The sequence below is a fragment of the Cyprinus carpio genome, chromosome A14 (genome assembly GCF_018340385.1).
Source record: "Cyprinus carpio isolate SPL01 chromosome A14, ASM1834038v1, whole genome shotgun sequence".
NCBI lineage: Eukaryota > Metazoa > Chordata > Actinopteri > Cypriniformes > Cyprinidae > Cyprinus > Cyprinus carpio.
This window is the reverse complement of record NC_056585.1, coordinates 1,134,018-1,157,240: the sequence shown is the minus strand read 5'-3', so window position 1 is coordinate 1,157,240 and position 23,223 is coordinate 1,134,018. Positions and strand designations below refer to the sequence as shown.

Below are 23,223 nucleotides of genomic sequence, written 5' to 3'. Positions count from 1 at the left end.
TATTTTTATATACATGTTAAAGAAATGAAAAAATAATAATAAAATTAAAACTGTAATACTAAACGGTATAACCAGAAAGTAGGTTACATTAAAATAAAGAAGAGAAACAACACGAAAGGATACATTTCAAGAGACATATCAAGTCACTATATATATATGTGTGAATGACATAAGCAGTACAACACAAAAATCAACTAAAGAATTGATTGAAAAAGAATAAAATGTTTTCCTCAGTCCTGACTTTAAGCCAATTTAGTTGATGTGGCGTGAATTACAAAGGGCTGTGATATCAAGACAACACTGAAAAACTGACAAACTGAAAGAGATTTGTGGGGAGGGAATGTCAAAAAATTATTGAAATTCTTATAAGCAGTTAACAGAAAACCAAAAATTCAGAAAATGGATGTACAAGTTAATAAATTCCTGTGGATTAGTGGTAGAGCATTGCATTAGCAGAGAAAAATGTCATGGGTTCAATTCCCAAGGAATACACATACTGGTTAAAAAATAAAAATAAATAAATAAATAAATATATAAATGTATAGCCTGAATGCACTGTAAGTTGCTTTGGATAAAAGCGTCTGCTGAATGTAAATTCAAGGGATTTCTAACTTTGTCCACCCTGTACTGTGAATGGTTATTCAACAGTTAGATTTAAAAGGTAAAACTGTTTGTGTTTTATTAATTTAGTCAGATTGTGCTTGTCCATAATTGAGTTAAATTAAGATCAGAACACATTTTATGATCAATTAATGCAGAAATTGAGATCATTTTACAGCTTTCACAATCATTCTTGTTATTCTCACCACTGTACTCTTTGAAATTTGCAGCTGTTTAAGTAAAAAGTTAGGTTAAAGTATTAGTAATTTTTGGAGCTCTGAGATATGGATAGTTCACTCCAAAATGACAATTCTTAATAATAAATTACTCATAAATTACTTACCTCTTTTTTCATGGAGCACAAGTGGAAATGTTTTGTAAATGCTCTTGATTTTCTTTTCCATATAAATTGCAAATTGAACTGAATAAGAAAGATGAATTCAATACCAACAACCCCATAGATGTCTGTTTGTGTAAATGAGGGAGAGACATTGAAACCTCTTGCTGCTGAATGATTTTTTATTAAATTGTAAATTATAATTAAATGTATTATACTGAGCATCATTAAACATACTTAATCTCATTTACTAAACATTAACATTCTGAACATTTTTAATCTCCTTTGTTCTGAGTACAATACAATAATACAAAAGCAAATGTAAGCCACAATTACACATAAACAGCGTGAAAACAGAATAAAAAATTTTATGTTGCTATTGGAAGTTTTGCTTTGTCCTTTCTCAGCCTCAGATCTCCACAAATCGATGACTATGCAGTTATGTTGATTTCTTTTTCTGTTTAATCTTATTCAAGACTTTGTGTTTAGTTGGCCCAGTCAGTTCAACTAAAGATTAGTTTTGCCTTTTCACTCCTATTAGTTTGTTGAGAGAGACACTCATCTGAGAGACATTCATCCTGCATCTGCATTACACAAATATGTCATGCAGTCAGTTGAAAGTTGATTTTTTCTTCCATTTAAGTTAGTCTGTCTTTGATGGCTGTCATTGTTAAACTTCAGATACTTCAACTATGCCATGAAAGGCTGTGGTTTTGTTCAAAACAATACTTGCAAGCTTTATATTTTCTATCTTTTATGTTCAAGCAATGTATAGCACATAATGTATTAGTCTCAGCCTCAGACGACATGCTCACGGACCGCTGGCTGAACGTCTGATGCATACGGCACACAAAATCAGAAACACTTGGGGAGTTTCGAAGTCATCATCGGATTGGTTGAATTATACAGGATTTCCAGGAGACATGCGTGCTGGTTCTTTAACGTTCCGCCTGGAAACAAATATGCCATGAAGCCAAAACCCCCTCATGTTAGAAGAAAAGCCGTCGAGCGCTTATCAGGATCAACTGAACGCTGGATCTTCAAAAGTATGTGGAATATTTAAAGTTCACGGCATGGAGTCTTTAAAATACATCCAAGGGTTTTACACACACCAGTCTGTTATTGTGGGGACATTTCCATGCCCCTGAACATGGCACAAAACGAAACGTGATTGGTTGCTTTATCTGTCAATCATTTGGCCTCTTGGGCGGGCTTTAGCCATTCAAAGCGGCCAAGGTTCCCAGACCTTCTGCTGTCAGTCTGAAGCTCTGGCTAAGCGAGACTAATAATGGCTTTAGTTTGTACACTGTCTGAAGGCAAGATTTGTACACTACATGACTTCAGTGTTTATAGCACATTTAGGGTTCCTTATCATAATGCTCTGTTGATGAAGTGCATGCACATCACTCATTCCCTATAGGAAGATGTGCTCTCCATGCTCATCAGACGGCCCCTGAGCACAGAGCCATGCTGGGACAGCTGCTGCTTGAAACTCTGTGGTCAGGAAGTAGTAGATGAGGAGGGTTGAGGCAGCAGTTCAGACTTGCTATGCAGAGAGAAATGGGGTGAAATTGTCTAATGGCCTGACTCGCTGCACAGTTTGTTATAATGCTTTGGGTCACCCTCAGGTTACAGCAGGAAGTTTATGTGGTAGGGGACGAAACAGAAGAGGAAGACCCCCTGTGCACACCCTAACCATGCGCAAGGCCTTTTTCGTGTTACCAGTGGACTGCTGATTTTGGTTCCTCTGTCTGAAGGAGTTCACTATTTAAGTAAGTACAGAAACTAATGATAAATTAACGGACCAAGAAATCCCAAGAGTTCAGCAGCAACCATCATGGAAATGGCCGAGCGTACATCCAGCTTGCGCATCGGCAGGTCTTTAAAGCAGGTTGTGCTGTTACTTCCAGAATTTGATTTGCTCCTCATTAAAATGAAGGGCGAGCAGCCGAGACCCACCACCACCCAGACTGCGGTGCTGATGCAGACATCATAGCGTGACTTCCAGTTCCTGGCACAGAATGGCCGCAGGAGAAAAGCACAGCGCTGAATGCCTGATGCACACCAGAAATGCGATGCTAGCGTACATGTTAAGGTATTTCAGGTAAAAACACAGCATACATAACATGTTGCCGAAAGGCCAGTCTTGTTGGATGTAGTAGTGAATTCGAAGCCGGCAGCGACAGCACGTGAACCAGGTCAGCTATGGTTAGATTAATGCATGAAGATGATGGCTTTGGTCTTTTTGCTGTGAATCAAAGAGAATCCGTAGCATTAGAAGAAACTTGCCACTCTAAACAGGCCTCATGAATACTTCTAAGAAAAACAGGACACTCCTGAAATATTGATCAATACTAAAACAATTACAATGAACTGAATGAAGGTCTTTTGTTAATGGCAAAATATTACTGATGTAATAGGAAATGTCAACTTGTGTTTTAAAGGGATCATATGACATTGCTAAAAAGAACATTATTTTGATCATATGACATTGCTAAAAAGTGCGTTTTTTTGTTACTAAGTACACATTATGTTCCACATACTGTACATTATTGTTGCTCCTCTATGCCCCGCCTTTCTGAAATGCATTGATTTTTACAAAGCTCATCGTTCTGAAAAGTGAGGTGTGCTCTGATTGGCCAGCTATTCACTGCATTGTGATTGGCCGAATACCTCAAACGTGTGACGGAAATGTTACACCCCTCACCATACTTTTTTGCATCCAGTGGGGACATAATTACTGATTATAGTGACTTATACTGTCTTTTTACACGTTGCGTTGTGTATTGCACTGTTAACATAAAACCATGTGTAACACTAATGAGCGGATGGTATTCAACCATCTGTTTCATATTAATGAATCCCTGACTCTCTAAACACATCCTGCACTCAGAGGCAAGAACTTAAAAAAAAGATAAGGACTTTTTTTTACAACATCCTCCAACATAACTCCCCACTCGGGCGCCGCGATGTCGACGACACCTCGGCCCTCGTGACATTTATTACACTTTCGAGATGGTCCAGAGAGATACTCTCGTGAGCCTCAAAGGAAAGACAAACGCCCGCCTTTTTTTTACTCACAGCATGACAACATTCCAGACACACACACACACACACACACACACACACGAGCATTTCTGGCTCACACATGAACATTTTTGATAAAACTACCTCTAAATGTATTAAATGTATCTCTTTATGTGCTTAGATGTCTTCACGTGATATAGTGGAATAGATATAATGTTTACTGTGTGTTTAATCAAACTTTATATGCCTGTAGTTAGGAACAACCCTGTATCTCTGTATCCCTGACTCGCAAAGTTATAGTTTATAGTGTCTGTATGATCGTAGAAACCCGACTGTGACGAATCTCAACGGCAAATTACAAAAAGATGCATTGTTTCAGAAGTACAATCTCTCTGAAGAAAAATTTATAATTTTGTCATCGCCATAAATTAGACCAGTGGGCGGAAATCAGCAGACAAAGAAGATTTTTCCCGCCTCAGTTTCTCACACCTCATTGGTTCATAAGGTGACATAGGTGTGAACCAACCTTTCAATAAAAACAAAGGAAAACCCTTGTTCTTGGCATTCCGCCAGAGAAAGAGGGGGGTTCCCAGCCTCGCGATCGGACTTCTCAAGAAGTCTCTCCATTTGTTCTTCTTTACTTTTTCATTTTATCTTAGTTTTTCTTTATTGTCTTCTGATATTTGACTTCGTTCAATTGTCCTCACGAGCCAAACGAACTTAAGTCTAATCATCTTTTGGCAAAGTTTACATTCGCGATAACCATCGAACTCACGCATCATCAGCTCCGGAACGGACAATGCAGAAGCTACAACAACGGACAATTTGAGTTCAGCTACACACAGAGCCAGATCAAAGCAAGTACTTCCTTATATCGCAACTTAAAAATTGCTGTTTAAGGTTGTCTAGGGCTATTCCACTTTTGTGAAATTATCCAATGACTTGGAGTCTCTCGCAAAGTTAACTGTTTGAAAATTGTCACTCTGAGATCTGCCTTCACTCTTTTCTCTCTCTCACTTTTTCTCTCCTATCTCATTACTATTCTCGTTCGATTATCTTGTTTAAATTGTACTGTTTGTTTTGCTATATACTCATATTTACTCTGTGTGAATTGTAGTTATGTACTCTTTAGTCCGCTTTTATTAAATACCATAATTAGCTTGAATTGAACCGTTTTATTGCTCATCAAGATCGAAGTCCCTGAATCATGTGATCTAAGCTACAAGCTTTGTTTTCTAGGAATTACTATTCAGTAATCTAAATACTACAGACACAGAAAATATTGTTCTTCCTGATCAGAAGATTAATATTTCTTGGAGTTTGTAAGAAGGGTATTTTTATTGATATTTGATAAGGGAGTCTAGCATCCAGTTCGCGGGACGAACCGATTGTCTAGATAACTTCCATTAATTCTAGTAAAGATTACCTTTAAATTATTAAATATTCCCTCTTTGGGTAATTTAATATTTGTGAGCAATAAGCACATCATATTCATAGACTCATGAATATTCACTTCATTTGAGTTAATTAGACTCCGCTTCATCCACGGTGAAAGCCGATCCGTTGATCCACAGTGCGAAGTATTTCCTCAGCGACCAGCACGGATCAGCTCTAGGCATGACGAAGCAGATATCATCCTCTTTTGGAAGGCCAAACAAAGTAGTTTTGCATTCACAACCAAACACACAGCGTCTCCACAACATTGCTGGCGGGCAACAGCGAGAATAAAATGTTACGCCTTCTTTCTTTGAGTTAACATTTGGGCGGCGTTATGCAAATCTTCCCACACAGTGATGTAGACATGTGGGGGCGTCTTTAAACGTGGTGTTTCAGGGGGGTGTGGACGAGTCTTAACTTTTATAAAGACTATCTCTTTGGATTTGAGAATTATTTTTTGCAACTTTACAGATCTTCTTTATGCACCAATGGCTTGTAACACTCCAAAGAGAAAGGAAAAATTTAAATTGCATCATATGACCCCTTTAAATCTGTCAAAATGTTCAAAAGCTAATTGCACCACCTCGGAACAGAGTGACTAGGAAATAATGATAATAATAATAATAATGTACACCAACATAAACAAACTGCAAAAAGATCATGAAACATACAGTGTGTCTTCAGGACAGGGGCTGTTCCCAGTATATAAAAAAGTATAATAATAATAATAATAATAAAGGTTCTCCAACAGATGCTATAATGACCATTAGATGTTTATTAACTATGAAATGCTGACCTTATGAATCGACACAGCACCCAAAGAGCCAGGGTGTTGCACAGCAGGCCTGGGATGAATATAATCAGGTAAACGTATGTGTAGAGCTTGTTTGTTTCCCAGACAGTCGTGTGATTGGGACAGGAGCAGTTCACCACTAGACACGATGTGTTCACAAACGTCATGGTGATACTGCAGTTTCATTTACAGTAGACAGTAGAAAATCACTGTGGAAGGAAATTAAGACAACTTTAAAATCCAAATTCCAATTCATTCTATGGAGTATTTGCCACAATATTTGTTTTTTTTCTTATAGATACGTTTGCAATTGCCCTAAAAAGTATTTAGATACTTGAGGAACACATTAATGTTTTCATTGCATTGGATAATACAAATATCAAAGCAACTGTCACATATTCTAAGGTAAATAGGCAAACATTTTTATATAAAAAATACTTTATATTTATAAATTATGTTTATAAGAATATATATATTTCATGTGAAAACTTATATTCCCCTGCAGACCAACACAAGTTTGATATTTGTAAACTCCCTTCCTGTGTAAGCGTGAAGGAAGTGTTTGTGTGACTGCTGTGCCTTACACAGTTACTGGCCAAAATGTACCTCTTTGTGTGCTCTTGTCTCGTATTTTGAACTTTTTTTTCCACATTGAATGGATCTGTTAGCCAAGCATTTGGATTTGGCAGTGATTTTAATATAAATAAATATTAAATATTTACTAATATATACATATTTAGATTTTGGTCTTTAGAACAAGTATCTCATGTAAAGCTGGGTGTGCTGTAAAACTGAGAGCACATGCTGAAGAAATGGAGGAACTTGGGTTTCACAAGCATGCACATATTCAAATTCATTGCTCTCTTTGGTGTGAGCCATTTTATTTCTTGCTGTGAAATAAGAAATGTGTTGCAAACTCTACCCACTATGATGTTCTGTTTAATTTAAGAAATTGTCTTTCAATCATTCTGTGGCTCTAGGAGACAATGTATTTAGTTCTTCCACCGCATATGGCAGACATAATACAAGAATGATTTCACTTTGAAAAAAGCTTTTTAACCTTTAATTAAACTTTGTGAAGTTTTCTCAAGTGTGCCTAGAAAGGAAGAATGATCTGTTATTGCTATGCGAAGCAGTTCCTCCTACCTGTTAGACTGAGCTGAAGCCTGCATGTACGGTATTATTGGTGCTTTCCAGTCCAGCATGCAGAGATACAACCTGCTGCAGCAGGAGGAAGTTATCTGAATGTGACGTGCCCTATAATTTCTCATGTTATTCTTCAGCTACACCAGAAGTATGAACAATGTGTGACGTCTCAGGAAAGTGAAAATGTTTAATATCTCAGATGCAGGGGATGTCTGATGTTTTTAATAGCAGTCAGTTATTTCTGAAGTGACATAGTGTGATGAGGACTGCAGATGACCCTACATACTGACATTGCAGACAAACAAATGGTAACTTTTTTTGCTGGTTACTAATTAGATTAAATGGTCACAAATTTGGCAGACACTGTTAACCAAATTAAAGTTCATGCAAGGCATGAGTGTTCTCTGAGAATTGAATCCAGGACCTTGTCCTGATTAGTTCCATGCTCTAGCTAAGGGACATGATTAGTTTAAACATACATAATTTGTTATCTTTCACTATATTGTTATGATTACAGATGGGGCATCTCGCACAAAACAACGTGTCATTGTGCAACCAAACCAAAAAGATCCAATCTGTAGACAAAATCTCTGAAGCCACACTATTTTCACGAATATGGTCTATAAATTTACGTTCACTCACCACCAGAAGTCACCTGCTCTCCACATGGACTCTCGCACTACACTGACTGTTACACATCACCCTAGTCTACATTTTCCATGCTCCATTGCACTAATCACAAGTTCACCTGAAACCAATCACACACAGCTGTCACTAATCACATGTTCACCTGAGAGCTATTACACACTCTATTTAACATACACTCAGTTCCTGTTCAGATCGCCAAGTATTGTTTGCGTTTATCGCTCTCCAAGTGATAGCACTTTACAGAGCCATTGCCCTATCTTAGTTTCTAGTTCCTAGTCTCAGTCTCTAGTTCTAGTCTTTGTCTAGTCTCATTGTGCTTTCTGATTTCCTGGTTTCTGATTCTTGCCCGCATATCTTGGATTTACCTTTTGTCTTGCTGTTTTGGTTTGTGTTTGCCCCTCGCCTGGACTATTGCTCACGTTTACAGATTACCTCTCGTCAAGCCCTCTGGATAACATTCGCTGTCGTCTGACTCAAGCCTGTTTTGGATTGCTCTTTTGTCTTGCCTGTGCCATACTGTTTGCTGTTGCTCGACCCTGCCTGTGTTTTTGATATGTTAATTAATAAAAGCTTGAACTTGGATCCGCACACCTCTCGTCTCGTCAGCCCTGTTTCAGAATACTCTGCCACACAAGGATCCAGCAGCTGTTCAAGTGGACATTGGCCAGGTATGGACACTGCAAGAATTTTTATTAACCCTTAAACAGGGCACATGAGTATTTAATTAATAAACCTCTTAGGTCTAAGCTTAGACGCGAGGATCCACTTATCACTCGCTCTATTTATGGATTATGCTTTGTTTGACTGTTGGTTCTTTGTTTACTGTGGGTGATGCGGAGGAAGAACGCGACAAATTGTCTGTGGCTAAAATGGCAGCGACAGCGGAGCTTGATCACAAAATGGCGGACACAACAGCGCCCCGTCATGTCACAACTTCCATCCCTGAGTCAAGTCGCAGCAGATCTTCCTGGGTCCAGTCTAGCCACAGCTGCTCATCATGAGTCCAGTCACATCTCAGCTGTTCATCCAGAGTCATGTCACATCAAAGCTGTTCGTCCAGAGTCACATCAGATCACAGCTGATCATCCAGAGTCACGTCACATCCTGTCTGTTGCACCCAGGTTATCAAGGTCAGTCCTTCAGTATCTCAGTCTGGTATCCAGTGTGAGGGATGCACCGCTGGAGTCTGCACGCGCAGCTGGAATCCCCAAATCCACTCACTCTAGCCCTCCTGTTTCCTGAACTGATTCCCCTGTCTGAAGCACTTCCCTTGATGGGGATCACTTTATGGTGTGTTAGGGCTGCATACACCACTGGCACTCGCTTCAGCTCCTGGCGTGGTGGTGGCGCCCAGCGATGCACTCTCAGCCTGTTGTGTTGTGGTCGAAGAGACCGTTACTGACTTCTCCCTGTTCCCTGATGTTACTGCTGTAGAACCTTCAGAGGTGGCAACAGCCACTGCAGAACCTCTGGAGGTGTCAGTGGTATCCATTTATGAACTCTCTGCCTGCCCAGCCATGGCCAAGGAGGCTGTTTATGAGTTTTCAGTTTTTCCTGTCAAAGTGACAGTCAACAAAGCAGCCGAGGAGGCCATCTCTGAACTCTCGTCCTGTTCTGAACCAGCCATAGGGGTTGATTTGTGAACTGTCACTGCTAAAGAGACCATTCAGGAACTGTCTACTTGTTTTGTTTCTCCAAGTGTGTCTAATTATGAAATGATCTGACTTGTGAGTCTGTGTCAGCCAAGGAATTAAATAATGAATTGTTTCTGAATTATCTGTCTGTCCACTAATTTCAAATAATATGCCTGATGTACCAAGTGTCTGTCCAATTTCAGTCACTGATATGTCTACCATTCCAGTTTCAGTTAACACACCCAATTTTGAACTGTCAGTCCATCCCATATCAACCCAGGAATCTGTTTGTGAACTGTCTAACTGTTAGTCTGTGAGCCGGTTTATGACCTGTCTCTCCGTTCAGTAGTCACCAGGGAGACTACTGGTGAACTTTCTGTGTTCCCTGCCTCGGTCCCTGAGACCATGAATGCACTGCCTGTGTTGTCTGTCTCTGCTTTCTCTAGGCCCCAGTCTCTGCCATGGGTCCTGGTCCCATCTGCTCCATCGTGGTGGTCTTCTGCTCCGTCTGCTCCGCCCTGGTGGTCTACTGCTCCGTTTGCTCCACCCTGGTGGGCTTCTGTCCCGTCTGCTCTGCAAAGCTGAAAGAGACCAATGCAAAACCGTGTTAATGGTGTAATGGAAATGGGCACAAATCAGAAGTTTGCCTTTTTCAAGGATGTTGAATGCTGCGAGTGTGGCAAGCGGAGATATATATGCGCAAGCCTGCCAGGCACATCAGAAAGACAAAAGCGATGTCAAGCCTGCAAAGTGGATGAAGCACCTGGATGCCACTGTGTTACAGGATCGGTTCACCTAATCCGAGACCGCTGAGAGCACAGAGGAGCAACAATCGCTGTGCATTGAGTACCAGTGCACATGAGCACAGATGTGGAGGAGATCCCCATCCACAGACAGATCCTGATACAATAACAAAGCGACCATTCAGTTTGCAGAAAGAGTGCAATAAAAGGGACAGCGCTGTTTGTCATTGACTCCAATGTGGACAAGCTATGTCAGGATAAATAGTCTGCATGTGAAAATGGAGACATATATGGGAACAGCTGTGTCTGATTTCAGAAAGATTGTACCACTGCAAATTTCACAAGGTAATGTTATCTCCTGCTAGCTGTGTTTTGAAAACGTACAGCAAACAGTCTCTAGAGCCTAAAGAAAAAATTACAGTAAAAGTGAAGTGTAACGACAAAACATACATGCTAGACTTGATGGTTGTAAAAGAGAATGGGGCTTCTCTAATGGGAAGAGACTGGATTAGTCGACTGAAACTACACTGTTAAAAAAAAAAAAAAAAAAGTGCAGTGACCCTCTGACTTGGATACAGACTGGATCTGGTGGCTACGGTGACCTCGGAATAAGAGAGAAACAGACTAATATGAGCGTAGATGCCATTCTTCTAACGATGTAGCAAGTACATCGGGTGTTATGGGAAGTGTTTCCGGTTCCGGTTTACCTAATTAATGCAGCCTAAAAATCCTTTAACGGATTTGGATATTAGAAGCGTATTAGTGTGTTATGTGTAAGCCAGGTTTAAAGTGATGGGTCTTTAATCTAGATTTAAACTGCAAGAGTGTGTCTGCCTCCCGAACAATGTTAGGTAGGTTATTCCAGAGTTTGGGCGCTAAATAGGAGAAGGATCTGCCACCCGCAGTTGACTTTGATATTCTAGGTATTATCAAATTGCCAGAGTTTTGAGAACGGAGCGGACGTGGAGGACTATAATGTAACAAGAGCTCGTTCAAATACTGAGGTGCTAAACCATTCAGGGCTTTATAAGTAATAAGCAAGATTTTAAAATCTATACGATGTTTGATAGGGAGCCAGTGCAGTGTTGACGGGACCGGGCTAATATGATCATACTTCCTGGTTCTAGTAAGAACTCTAGCTGCTGCATTTTGGACTAACTGGAGTTTGTTTACTAAGCGTGCAGAACAACCACCCAATAGAGCATTACAATAATCTAGCCTTGAGGTCATAAACGCATGGATTAACATTTCTGCATTTGACATTGAGAGCATAGGCCGTAATTTAGATATATTTTTGAGATGGAAAAATGCAGTTTTACAAATGCTAGGAACGTGGCTTTCATTGAGAGCATAGGTCGTAATTTAGATATATATGTTCCTAACTGATGACGAAGAATTGACAGAGCAGCCATCAAGGCTTAGACAGCGTTCTAGGTCATTACATGCAGAGCTTTTAGGACCTATAATTAACACCTCTGTTTTTTCAGAATTTAGCAGTAAGAAATTACTTGTCATCCAGTTTTTTTATATCGACTATGCATTCCATTAGTTTTCCAATTTGGTATGTTTCGCCAGGCCGCGAAGAAATATAGAGCTGAGTATCATCAGCATAACAGTGAAAGCTAACACCGTGTTTCCTGATGATATCTCCCAAGGGTAACATGTAAAGCGTGAAGAGTAACGGCCCTAGTACTGAGCCTTGAGGTACTCCATACTGCACTTGTGAACGATATGATACCTCTTCATTCACTGCTATGAATTGATGGCGGTCATATAAGTATGATTTAAACCATGCTAATGCACTTCCATTAATACCAACAAAGTGTTCTAGCCTATGCAAAAGAATAGTGTGGTCAATAGTGTCGAACGCAGCACTAAGATCCAATAGCACTAATAGAGAGATACAACCACGATCAGATGATAAGAGCAGGTCATTTGTGACTCTAAGCAGAGCAGTCTCAGTACTATGATACGGTCTAAATCCTGACTGGAAATCCTCACAGATGGACAGTTTTAGCTATATGAAGTTTGCACAAAACTAAATAATGATCTGAGATATCATCGCTTGGCTGCATAATTTCAACACCATCAACATCAATTCCATGTGACAGTGTTAAATCTAGAGTATGATTTCGACAATGAGTAGGTCCTGAGACGTGTTGTCTAACCCCAATAGAGTTCAGAATGTCTATAAATGCTGATCCCAATGCATCTTTTTCATTATCAACATGGATATTAAAATCACCAACAATTAAAACTTTATCTGCAGCCAGCACTAACTCGGATGTAAAATCAGCAAACTCTTTAATAAAGTCTGTATGGTGCCCTGGTGGCCTGTATACAGTAGCCAGTACAAACATCACAGGGGATTTATCATTAACATTTGTTTCTCTGGATAATGTTATATTAAGCACCAATACTTCAAACGAGTTATACTTGAAGCCTGTCCTCTGAGAAATCCTGAAAACATCATTATAAATTGAAGCAACACCTCCCCCTTTACCTTTTGGACGTGGCTCATGTTTATAACAGTAATCTTGGGTGTAGACTCATTTAAAATAATGTAATCATCAGGTTTTAGCCAGGTTTCTGTCAAACAGAGTGCATCTAGATTATGATCAGTGATCATATTATTTACAGAAAGTGCTTCCGTAGAAAGGGACATGATATTCAATAAGCCAAACTTTATCATTTGTTTATCCGTATTGCATCTGTTTTTTATTTGTTGAACCTCAATTAAATTGTTGCTCTTAAATTGGTTTGGACGTTTTTTGTATTTTCTAGCCCGGGGAACAGACACAGTCTCTATGGTGTGATATCTAGGTGAAAGAGTCTCTATGTGCTGAGAATTAACTGACTTCTGTGACTGGAGGCGGCTAGCAGACGGTCGGTTTAGCCAGTCTGTCTGCTTCCTGACCTGGGCCCCAGTTAGTCAAGTACAAACTCTAAGACTATGTGCCATATTTCTAGAAAGAAGAGCGCATAGAGGGAAGGTTGGATGAAGACCATCTCTTTTCAACAGGTCCAGGTCTGCCCCAAAAGCTTGTCCAATTGTCTATGAAACCTATGTTATTCTGCGGGCACCACTTAGACATCCAGCCACTGAGTGATGACAATCTGCTGTGTATCTCATCACCACGGTAAGCAGGGAGGGGACCAGAGCATATTACAGTGTCTGACATCATGCTTGCAAGTTCACACACCTCTTTAATGTTATTTTTAGTGATCTCCGACTGGCGAAGTCGAACATCATTAGCGCCGGCTTGAATAACAATCTTATTGTATTTACGTTTAGCATTAGCCAGCACTTTTAAATTTGCTAAGATGTCAGGCGCTCTGGCTCCCGGTAAACATTGGACTATGGTGGCTGGTGTCTCTATTTTCATGTTCCGTACAATAGAATCGCCAATAACTAGAGCACTTTCATCAGGTTTCTCAGTGGGTGCTTCACTGAGTGGGGAGAACCTGTTTAATGTTTTGATCAGAACAGAAGAGTGGTGTTTAGACCCACGACTATGCCGCCTCACAGTCACCCAGTTGCCCTGCTGCAAAGGCCCTGTTACCGAAACCAAACAATGTACAGGACTCCCTGAGCTAGACGCATCCAAAGCCGTATCTAGAGCCCTCACATTCTTACTGTCCTCAATTAAAGTTTGGATGCGTGTCTCTAATTCTGAAATCTTCTCTGTCAGCCTAACTATTTCCCTGCATTTATCACAATGTGAATCCCTCGTCACCGACAGAGATAGATAAACTATACATGTGGCAAGCAGTGCAAATAACAATAGCAGGAGAAGCCATTACTCACCGTGCTTGATGAAAGATTCTTACCACAGTTGTTTGATGAACTTGTGAAAGCCGGAGAGAGAGAGTAACGAGAGAGAGGAGAGGAGGAAAGAAAACAGCGATAGGCACGAATGGAAACGCTAATGACAAGCTAACGAGTGCTAACGCGATGCACGTGCACTGCACTCGCGGATTTAAAATAAAAGTGAACGATCAAATTAATCAGATTAGATTGATAGATAATATCAGAAATATGGTGGGAATTAAGTTATATTTTATCACTTTAAACAACAGAGAGTGATAGTAATATAAAGATTCTACAGAAAAACAAAGCTACACGGAGCTATCACAAACCAGCAGCAAAGCAAGCAGGAAGCAAGATTAACACTGTCCAACTGCGACACCCACAGGTAGGCCCAATGTCATACACCGATCGGTATGCTCAGTGCTGCTTCAAGTCGAACACTAATATGTACACGTATTTATATTGCTTTGACCGTTCTCTGTAGATCCCACCTTCTCACGCACCATGATTGGTCGATTACGTACAATGTCTGCATGTTATTGGTCAAATGATTATTACCTTCATTAAGTATGAAAACAGGAAACCAAAGCTGTATGGAGGACTGTTTCCTGATGCTGGGAGAGAAGATTACAATGCCGGCTATTCTGACTCACAGTCTTTAAGTACGTTTACATATGTAAAGGATTTGCCACTGATGATCAAACGTGAGTTTAGATCAGTGTAGAGCAGTGGTTCTCATTTCCAGTCCTCGAACCCCCTGCTCTGCACATTTTGTATGTTTCTCTTATGGCTTCAGACGTTTGTTCTATTCGATTGTAGTGCCCTGTGAGGTGGACATCACAGGATATACCCCCATGATTCCAGTTCTAAGCGAATGTATATGTTCCATTCAGAGTGCATTGAAGTGTGTGAGATGTGAATTTATATTGTATTTATTTACAGAGGTATATGATGTCACACTTGTCCGTGTGTGAAGACGTAGCACAGTACAAATCCATGAATGAATGTTCCGAAGTGAAGTAAACTTTAACATATTACCCCTGCTCAGAGAGTAGGGAGCAATGAACACTTTGTAGGGACCATGTTAATGGGAACACGGTTCATGCACGGAGCTCACTTCTAACGAGCTGATTATCTGAATCAGGTGTTTTAACAAAGAGAGACATGTACAATATGCAGAGCTGTGCTAGTAGGGGTAGCTGCAGCCTGGAGCAATGGGTGTGCCAAAAGGTGGGGTACCAAAAGGTGTCTCATTGGTGAAACGAAAGGTAGGGGGCGTGCCAAAAGGTAATGCGAAAGCTGGCTGTTAAAAAAAAAAAAAAAAAAAAAAAAAAAAAAAAAGCTGGCGAGTCATATACTCTTAATCGCAGATTAAAAGGAAGCCATAAATTCAACATAATTCTATAAAACCAAATTTAATTCTTCCAAGGTAAAAACAGCGTTAATGATATGAATATTATTTTAAATTACTTTTGAAAGTACCTTCAAAACTTCTGCATAGAGCGGGGTACTGACGTCATCACCGCCGCAAGTTTAGGTCTTGATTTATCAATAATCAAAAACAAATTACCATTATTTTTCGAGAATACAATCGTCTCTTAACACGGTTAGTCGCACTAGCTGTTCTTAAGTTAAAGTCAAAAGTTGTATTTTTATTAACTAACAAAGTTTAATACTGTAACAATTGTATTGCTCATAGTTAATGTGACTTAATACATCAGTGTCAACAAATGAAACCTTATTGTAAAGTGTTACCCTCAAAAACTGTTTTGCCTGATAGAGAAAAATATATAGTTGACAAAACCACTAAATTTATAAAATTTAAAAATTAGTCAGAAGAGTTTAGTAACCTTATGTTAAGTGACATAAGCAAACAGACACAGCTTTATCCAATAAAACATTTATTTAGCTTTCAGTTTCAGTCACCAATTCAAGTAAAAAAAAAAAATATATATATATAGTGACAAGTGTTGTCACTAGCAGAAGCACAAGTGTGTGAGAGTGCAAGTCTGAGAGTGCAAGTGCAAGTCTGCAGCCTGAACTTTCTCCGTTATATTATAATATAATTGTTCTGCTGACTCTTCACTGAGACAGTCATTTTTGTTACCAAAAGTAAATATTCTTCCTGCGCATGTTTTCTAAAAGAATGGAATCACAAAAAAGGTGATTGGAACTCATCTATACCATAGGTTATACTAATTTTTGGTTTATGTTCATGTACAACTCCAACATGTTGGATAAACTTCAAAAGAGTGAATGTCCTTCGAGTGCACTTTGGGCAATGGTACGGTTGAGGCATGAGGATCTAATACAAAAGGCTAATCATCCGGAGTAAAGTTACTGGCAGTGCTTGTCTCCCTCTCCCACAATGTTGACAATGTGCCTCTGAAGGAAAGTCAGTGTCTTTCTCCGGTATGTTAGAAGGCTAATGTATAAGGGTCACAATATACAATGCATTTCATGTTCTTGTTTACACTGATAAATCTTGCATTGTTTTCTAAGACTATTGTTTAAATTTTTTAACAGAGGGGCTAAAAAGGTAGAGAAGAATAAAATATTACAAGAAAAGATTTGAAACAAGATATTTTACAGTTGATTTTTTTTTTTTTTTACTATACTCACTCCAGCAGGTGTTCTTAAGTATGGGTGTTTTTTGAGTACATCCTCCACAGACATTCCTTCTGTGCTTTCTCAACATCTCCAGGAGAATGTTCCTGCCGTGTGGTCTTTGACAGTCCAGGTGTCTGGATGTGTTTTCTGATACTCGCTTTGTAGCACATTCACATGGGCCTCAACAGACATTGAATCCTCCCCAACACAAGTTTCCTTCATCAGAACAACAGAAACAGATAATGCTTAGACCCTGACAGATATGCGAAACATCTAAATACTTATTGAACAAGGTGCTTTAGATATAAAAATAATAAAAACATTGAACTGCATAAACCTTAAGATGATGGTCAGGCAGTGATAAAGTGGAGTATATACAAAAAAAGATTTAAATATCTGTAGTACAGTATCTTCCTTACATGGACCTGCACTAAGTGAAAATGTAAAATTGATTAACAGTGCAAAAATAAATGATGCATATGGCAGTGTGCTTACATATGCTACAATGACCTGAAAGTGGTGCAAGTTCTGCTTTAAATTTCCGGTTTAGGGATGTGTCAGGTGTGCTTAAAACACAAATTTGACTGTTTTTCATTTTCCAGCAAATAAAGATTACAATATATTGTTACTATATTGTGTGTGATTATGTTGATAGAGATAAATCAATGGATTAAAAACAATGCAACTTACACAGTCATTTCCTTTTATATTTCTCTGGAAAGGGTATTTCACAACCACTGTGTTGGCAACTTGAATATACTCTGCATTAGTTGGATACCTAGCAGAAAGGTAGAAACAAACTCTAAATTAGTTATTTTGATTTTGTCTAATCGTCTTCATAGATTGTAAATTGATCTTAGTTCAGTTGTAATAGCAGAGGTGGTAATAATTATTGTACTTACAGGATGTATTCTGTACTGTACTGCACAAAAAGGACGCCGATACAAACTATCAACTCTGAGGGCTTCACCTTCGATGCATCGTTTTGTCTCACTGTACATATGTCTGTCAACAACAATAAACTAATTACTAAAGCTGCAAGATATAACGCAAAGGAAAATTATGATTGTTTTGTAACAATCTTAATATACATATTTGTGGTATATAAAGCATAGATAAACGTATGATGAATAATTACACCACGTCTTATCGCCACCACCTTCTTTTGTCTAAAGGAAATTACGTAAATGTATATTTACCGCTGATTGGCCAACACAGTAAAACTCCCTTCACCAATGAGAAACCTTTTGACACGCCCCTACCTTTTGGGCACACCCATACCTTTCGGCACGCCCATTGCTCCAGGCTGCAGCTACCCTTGTCTCGAGCTGTGGGGCGCGAGGACTGGAATTGAGAACCGATGGTGTAGAGCAGCGCTGGCTGTTTGTCTTTTTTCTACGATAACAAATGCAGACATGGTTTTTTTATGTTCACACAGCGCGATGCAACGCAACATGTAAAAAGACAGTATAAGTCATTATAATCCGTAATTATGTCCTCACTGGATGCAACAAATGGCTCTGTTCTGACCTGGACATGCATCACAGTATGGTGAGGGGCGTAACATTTCTGTCACACGCTTGAGGCATTTGGCCAATCAGAAAGCACTGGATAGCTGGCCAATCAGAGCACACCTCGCTTTTTAGACCGATGAGCTTTTTAAAAAACAACGCCTTTCAGAAAGACGGGGCATAGAGGAGAAACAATAATGTACAGTATGTGGAAAATAATGTGTTTTTTTGGACCTTAAACAGCATAAACACATTTAATTACACCAAATACACCAAATAATGTTCTTTTTAGCAACATCATATGACCCCTTTAAAACTGAAGAAATACAAACCGATACATCTACAAGATTGTCACTGTTTCACTGCACTATTGATTCTAAAACAATGTTATTATTCATATGTTAATTACATTGTCAATTAATTCTTCATAAACAGTTCTTCAGAGCCCCAGGAGGAATCTTATTAGTTAGGGTTACTCTCATGATGAGGTCATGATTTAACCTTGTGAAATGGGTGGAGAAAGAAATAACTTTGATAGCTATTTGATAGCTTTGTATCTTGTAATTTTTGCTTAGGCAAGTTCCTGTATTTAACCAATATTGAAAATCGTGTGGTCTGCCATGAATGACGTTGGTTCAGCACACTACGGAAAGCACGAAGTGTCCGACTGGAAGAACTGGCCAGCCAGTGGCAGGCTAGTGTAGTTCATCTCGAACAAGCCTAATGTATTGCAGGCGTCTTTTGTAATCGTGTGTAGCCCAACCACACATTGGTTAGTAAGTTAGTGTAAATAGCCTCTGCCAACAAGGCAGGCTATTTGCACTTAGTGTCTATAGACCAATTTGGTGTGATGACGGAGCCTATCTGGTGGCAGAAAATGACAGTTTTAAAGTAGCAGTCTATGGAAGCCATGGAATAAAAGAATAATAAAAGGTCAATTTAAGGTTATATTTCAAAAATCTGAAATTTTTAAAATCAACTCTCTTTTCCTCTTGGCTCAGAATCATGAGTTTATAATCCCAAACTAAATTGAGTTAAAAAGACTGAACCAGGAGATATAAACTTTCATTTGAGAGAAAAAAAAAAGTCAGAATTGGGAGATAAAATTGGTAAATGTTAGTTTTAAATAGTTGGCTATTTCATGCTGTAATTGTAGGGCTAATTCAATATGTACCATATGAGCTGCATATTTGAATATTATATAGACCTATTGTCAGGCCCCTGGACTCATTAGGTTGTGTTTTCCCTCCATGTGTTCCATGTCCCATGTTAATTGTTTCATTCCTAGCACCTGTGTTTTCCCAATCATCCACTGTTTATAAGCCCATGTCCTTTCAGTTCAGTTTTGTCGGGTCTACCAGTTTCATATGTGTGTCTTCCTCTGGTTCTCCATGTTGGATTTTACCCGTGTTGGATTAATAAAGGCTCTTTCGATTATCCACAGCTTCGTGTTCCTTCTGGCAGAGTAGTGTGACAGAAGACCCGACCTATATACAGTAAATTGCATATCTGCTTCTCAAAAATCCCCACCCTCCCACCCGCTCCTGCCTCCTCCACTGCTGTCATCTGGCAGCCACTCTGCTTGCCCTCAGCCCACCATCTATGCGGTGCGAGCCCCGGTGGGACTGCCATCCTCCAGCACCGCCATGGTCGGAGTCTCCCTCACCTCCGCCTTCAGCCTCTGAGGCCTGGACTCCGCCTCGGCCCATTGACCCATTGGCTCCACCATGGCTCCTAGCTTCCCTCCTCTCCGCCGTGGCCCGGCTGTACTTTGCCTCTGAGGCCCAGACTCCGCCTCAGTCCTTCTACCCAGAGGCTCCACCATGGCTTTTAGCTCCCTCGTCTCTATTGTATGGCTTTGGATTTTGCCTTTGACTCTGTCAGGTTCCTTCACCCCCTCGGCTCCACATCAGTCCTCTGTCGCTCTGGCTCCACTGCGGCCTCCCGGATCCACATTTCCGCGTCGGTCGACGGCACCATAGGTTCCACCTAGGACCCTCGATTCCTCCCTGTCACCCTGGCTCTTCTGCTCTCCGCCTCAAGCTCCTACTCCACCTGCTCCTCTGCCATTGGTCGGCCCCCTGGAGTCGGCGGCCATTTCTCCTCCATGGCTCCTCCCACCGTTGGCTCCACCTTGGGCCGCTGTTATGGCTGTGGCCTGGGTCTTGCTGGGATCCTCCTGCTCCAAGCTCCTCTTGTCTCCTCCCTGGCTCCTCCCCCCCCCGTTGTTCCATGGTGTAAGGTCGCATCTTCCAGGAGGGGGGAGTAATGTCATGCCTCTGGACTCATTAGGTTGTGTTTTCCCTCCATGTGTTCCATTTCCCATGTTAATTGTTTCATTCTTAGCCCCTGTGTTGTCCCAATCATCCACTGTTTATAAGCCCATGTCCTCTCAGTTCAGTTTTTGTCGGGTCTACCAGTTACTTATGTGTGTCTTCCTCCTGTTCTCCATGTTGGATTTACTCCTGTGTTGGATTAATAAAGACTCTTTCGATTATCAACAACATAGTGACAACTATTGTTTAAATCAAATGTATGCTTTAAAATTAGGGTAGTCATAGCAGGTTTCATCCATAGTCTGTCTGTTTAAACATCTGCGTTTTAGCTTCAAATGGTTTCACCTAAACATTTATCTTGACTCCAAACATTACTGACTGTTTTTAAGTCAATTAAATGTTTATATAACTATCTGTATTTGACCATTCTAGCACTATATGCTGGGAAGAAAACAGAACTATAGGATAATCGCATTCAGTCTGAGAGAGGTGCAGCTTTCTGTGTCTATTGTGCTTCACTCATTTCAACACCATGCATATCTTTATTCCTCATTTATGCATGTTTCTTTATCAAAGTCTCAATAACTTTAATCAGTACTGTGCTATAAGGATATTGCGCTACAATAGCCACTTCATATCATCGCCACGACATGGTCATAAAGTTTATCGCCCAGCCCTAGCTAACGTTAACAGTATTAGCTCATAACACTATTGACAAAACTCAGTAACACACACTGGTAGGACATTGAGATATATAATCATGATTAGCATCTCACTTTAATGCACTGTATCTGAATGTAACTATAGAACATTATATATAGTTAAACGTACTTACCTTTTGCAGCTTGCATGTCCATTAGCCATTGGTAGAAGTCTGTGTTCATATTCATGTTTATTCGTTCTCAATCATCATCTCACAACACAAATTCGCACAAAATATGAATTTAACAGTCAGATGTAATATAATCCATGTAAAAGCCATTACTAGCGGACCAACTGAAGCAGGATGGCAGAAGTCAAGCAGCGGCACTCACTTCAGCAGTGTTTATTCAAACCTGACCAGAAAAAAGGCATGCACAGCAGTCATTGGCCAGATTCCTGAGTGATCAGATTAACCAATCACGCTCAGAGAAACACCGAGAGACAGCAATTAGTGTTGCAACTATAGAAAGAAAAAAAAATATGTCTTAAAAGATTACAAATGTGTCAATTTATTTTTATTTGTAGGCTGATACATTTAATTCATTGGTTAAATAGTGTTTTGCATAGGGTTAGGTTTAGGGGCAGAGATAGGGTTATGACTGTTTTCAGACGGGATCAACAAAGTATGTTGATTCAGAAACAGGTCTTGGCAAAATCATGGCAGCCGTGTGTGTGTGTACATGTTTGGCTATGCTTGTGCAGTTACACTGACATGACCAATAATGACCCTTTTGAACAAATTACATTTACATTTACATTACATTTAGTCATTGAGCAGACGCTTTTATCCAAAGCGACTTACAAATGAGGACAATGGAAGCAATCCAAAACAAAAAAAAGAGCAATGATATACAAGTGCTATAATAAGTCTCAGTTAGTTTAAACGCAGTACATGTAGCAAGGGCTTTTAAATAATATAATAAATAAAAAGAAAACAGATAGAAAAGAAAAAGAGCAAGCTAGTGTTAGAGGTCTTTTTTTGCTTTTGTTAATTGTATAATAAATGAAAAAAAACAGATAGAATACAAATAGATTAGAAAGCTAGTTAGATTTTTTTTTTTTTTTTTTAAGAATAGAATCAGAATAGTGAGTGCTAAAGTTAGAGGGTCAAATAAAGTTGGAAGAGTTGTGTTTTTAGCCAATTCTTGAAGATGGCTAAGGACTCAGCTGCTCGGATTGAGTTGGGCAGCTCATTCCACCAGGAGGGAACATTTAATTTAAAAGTCTGTAAAAGTGACTTTGTGCTTCTTTTGGATGGCACAATCAAGCAACGTTCACTTGCAGTGTAACGATCAGCCTAACAGACTGGGTTACAAAGTTTAAAATGGGGTCAGATTTTACTGTGTGAGTGGATTGCAGGTGTTAAAAGAATTACATAAAACAGAAATATGTTTAGCAAGAAAGATGTATTAACAATGTTCACAAAAAAGACTTTTAAACAACACAATAAAACCAGGTAAACTAAGGCTGTTAAAAGAATACAGTTTGTTTGTCCATACCCTAAAACAGTCTATGAATCCCAGTGTAAGTTGATAAGTAAGTAATGTGTTGATAAGTCCAATGTGAGTGTCCACCAGTGTATATACAATTCAAAATGAGTGATAATCCAATTGGCTGCAAGTGAATCTGGAAAGGAAACTCCACAATCCAAGTATGTTTGGGTTGCTGTTAGTGGCTGAGTGTTTGTTGGCCATGCTGCTCTTTATACAGTTCCTGCTTCCTGTCATGAGACTGGTCACCTGACAGGCCAACCATACATTTCTTAAAGACATACACACTAAATGGTTAAGAGGAATAAAATGGATTTAAGGAAACCTGTAAACCTATTAAAACTCTATTATCCATTAAATTATTGCAATAAATAGAGCGTTAAAACATGTCTCTTGTGTGACAGTGTCACATAGTCTCCCCCCTTTGCCTTACGGCACATCTGCAAGCTTCTAGAGGG

The 23,223-nt window shown here is 39.6% G+C and overlaps 1 pseudogene; it reads right to left on the bottom strand.

Annotated features, from left to right (window-relative positions):
• Window positions 1-1,106: 1,106 nt before the first annotated feature.
• On the bottom strand, window positions 1,107-7,955 carry LOC109105804 (annotated as a pseudogene).
• Between the last annotated feature and the right edge of the window lie 15,268 nt (window positions 7,956-23,223).